Genomic DNA, 3,656 nt, shown 5'->3' with positions numbered 1-3,656 from the left:
CAGCCCCAGAGGTCATGTCCACAGGTACGTGCAGTCTCAGGAGTCTGTTGATGAATTTTGATTGATTCACTGCCGTGATGAATAGAGCTCTGGAAGTGGTTGATCAGGGGGTATTTCAGCCCCAAGGGTCTGTTTCCAGCATTGATTAGTTCAAACAGGGGCTTTCGTACCTTTAACAATGAAGTTTCCAGGAATTCCTGGCTCTTTATTGATTCTTTCCTCTCCTTGGTCTCTGATTTTGTAGGTTTTAATTGCCACTCATTAACATGCTTATCCAGACTAGCTACTGTGTTATACAATCAACCATGATTCATTCAGGGACCTGCTCCATACAGAGATTCCTGCCCTCGTTAACACCGTACAACTTACTTTTAAACTTAAAGTACATTTGTAAAAGCATCTACAAGCTCTTTTCACTGCAAGTCCAGATTATATAAAAACAAAAATAATAAAAGAAAAAGAGAGAGGAAGGAAGAAAAGGTAGAAAAGAGAGAGCATCCCCAGGTAAAATTAGCACTGTTTCAGTATAGTATATGTTAAATGGGTTAAAACCTGGCTAACCTACAAATCTTGGAAAGTGGTACTTGATGAGGAATCATTGGATGAAGATGTTTCTAGAGGGAGCTGGCAGGGATCAGTCTAGTGCTATCAGATGCTTGCATCAATGATCTGGAAGGATGTGTCAGATCACTGCTGTACAAAGCTTGCAGATAGTGCAGAGATTGATGGGGTGGTAAGTAACAATGAGGATGGGGGGCATATACAGAGTTGTTTGGCAAGCTGGGTTCATTCAAACAAAATGTGTTTTGATACAGCCAAATGCTAAGTTGCAGACCCAGGAGCAAGGTGTGCATGTCATGGCTCTAGAATGGGGACTGGGTCATGGGGAACAGGGACTTTGGAAAGGATTTGGGCGTCAACATGAGGACTCGGTGTCATACTGTGGTGAAGAGGGCTGTGATTTTTCTCTGCATGCAGCATGGAATCTGTCATCTACATTTTAAAAAGGAAGTTGAAAAATCAGAGAGGGCAGAGAGAAGAGCCAATGAAATTCAAGGGCTGGGTTGTCCTCATCCCAAAGGCCTGCCTCTCTCCCATAATCTGGGCTCTGGGCTGACTTGGGGGTCACTTACTGCTGGCATGGAATGCATTTCCCTCCCTGCCACTGCTGGGACTGCCCTTTGGCACTTTCACACAGGATTATATTTCCATCAAGCTCTGCTTGGTCCCCAGAGATGGGTGGGCCCCTTCAAATCTCTGAAGTAGAGCAGAAGGGTGAATGGGACTTGGGAGGTAAAAGACAGGGCTAGGACCAGGTTCTATCCCCACCAGTTTGCTGGGTGCCCTCCAACAAGCCCTCAGCTTTCTGTGCCTCGCCTTTGCCAGCTCTCTGACATGGCTGAAGGGCTGTGATACCAGTAGGTAGAATGCTGTATCAAGGGCCAGCAGCCTATGGCCTGCTGGCTGGATCTAGCCTGTCAAATGATTGTATCCAGCCCATGAAGCAAAGACCTTGGTGACAATACAGCAGTGGGGAAGTGACAGCAGTAGTGGCTGCCAGATCAGAAGTGGTACTAGACCTAGTTTTTTGGATGCCACAGTAACAGCAGGGGGCTTGATTTGCAGAAGTACTGAGTGCTCTTGGCTATGGCCAAAGTCCGTGGGAGCTGGGCTTTGAATCTGTCAGCTACTTACTAACACTAAATACTTTGGAAAATCAGGTCCAAAGCATCTCAAGTTAGGCACCTTGACCTAATCCCTCTGTGCCCCAGCTGTAGATGGGATGAGAGCACCTCACTTCACCTTGCTGGGGTGGGTGTGTGCATGTGTGTGTATGCACAGAAACTCATTGATGTTTGTAGACACTCAGTGACTGGAGCGGTGCGATCACAGTTCCTGAGGCCCAGGAGGCTGAGGATGCTGTGGATGGTCAACCTGCAGGTGTCCTGGGGGCTTCTGGAGCACTAGGACAGCGACAGCCTTCAGATATTTTTCCCTAAGCCCTTGCTTCTTGGCTGAGTGAATGAGTAAACCTCACAGGTGAGTGGGTTTAGACCATACAGTACATACAAACCTGGAGAGTACTGTATGTACTCGATCAAAAGACAATTGTTTTCCCCTTTTTAACATGGCGGGGAAGCCCCACATCTTAGAACTGGTTATGAGGCGATGGGGGGCAGACACCTGGTGCAGCTGCAGCCTCAGCCCTGGATTGGAGCTGGAGCCACAGATGCTGCCTAATCCTTGCAGGCTTTGAAGTCCCCACTGCTCCTCCCCTGCCCCTGTGCTGCTTCTCCCTCCCCCCACACTCACCCTTACTTTTACTCCAGTGCCAGCAGGCTGCTCGCTGCAGTATGGAGTACAGATCACAGAACACAGTCTGCAGTGAGGATGGACCCTGCCTGTGCTGGAGGGGTGGAGTGGGAGGCAATGGGTAGAGACTTTGTGGGGGGGAAGGAGGGTGGGGACCCAAGGCTGCAGGGTGCAGAAGCAGAGTGGAGAGAGGAAGGAGAAGATGAGAGAAGGAGGGCAGGGGTCTGAGGCTGTGGAGGGTAGGAACAGGAGGGTAAGTCGGGTGGGTGGTGGGGGACGCAGCAGGGGACCAACTGCATGCCTCTCCCTCTGCTCTGCATTACGTGACACCCCTTACTGCCTAGACCCTACTGCTCCTTCCACTGTCTGCCCTTTTACTGTCTCCCCCACCACCCCTCTACTGCCTGCCCCATTTCTACCCTCCCTCTTTGCCTTGCCCCTCACCACCTGCAGTATTGGAAGAGATGAATTTAAGATGATCCTCCAATAATCATATTCTATACATGGAAAATTATAAATGCATACATTTTCCATGTATAGAATATAATTATTGGGAGGGGAGGTCATCTTAAACTCAGGGTCATCTTAGATATGGGTAAATACAGTATTTTGCTCCTTCTGTTGAGTTCACTCTGTCTAAGGTGAGTCAGGGTTTCTGGGCTGGGTCTGTTATTTCTCAGGTGAGCCGTGTGTCTGTAGTTCAGGGAAGAGCGACAGCTGCAGGATTATAAGTAGAACTGTTACAAAGTGATCCTATGATGACAGCTTTCACAATGCCTGATTTTCTTACTACCAGCATCATGGATGAGAAGCTGGGTGAAGGGAGGAGGAATCAGAGCCCAGAGAGCATTCCTCCTCTGCTTATGGCCATGTCAAGGTTGACCAAGTACTGGAGGCTGAGGGAGTGCCTCCAGCACTTGGTCAACCTTGATCTATGCCATAGAGTAAGTCCTGGAAATGCAGAGTGCCCAGAAGTGTGGCATGGTTAGAGGCAGTGTGGGAACTGGTCTAGGTCACACTTCCTGATGTGGCAGAAATGCAGCAAAGGCTGGGTAAGACCCTTGCCTCAAGTCATCACTGCAAATTTTCTTCACACAGAGCTCCTGTGCACAGCAAAGTTACCTTTACTTCACGGCACACCTTAAAGGTATAATATAAGTGGAAGGCACAGTGTGCTGGATGACCCCCAGTGACAGTGGTCACACCAAAATAACTTCTGTGGAGTCTGTGAGGCTGCAAGGGAACCTTGCAAGCCTTGAGCATTAAGTGGATGTTGAATATGCCTGAGAGAGGTCCAGCCAGCAATTTAAACGGCACATCAAAGCCACTGGGGAAAATAAATT

This window comes from Alligator sinensis, unplaced genomic scaffold (assembly GCF_000455745.1).
Source record: "Alligator sinensis unplaced genomic scaffold, ASM45574v1 scaffold216_1, whole genome shotgun sequence".
NCBI classification, from domain to species: Eukaryota; Metazoa; Chordata; order Crocodylia; family Alligatoridae; genus Alligator; species Alligator sinensis.
The sequence above is the reverse complement of the archived record's forward strand: the minus strand, read 5'-3'. Positions refer to the sequence as shown.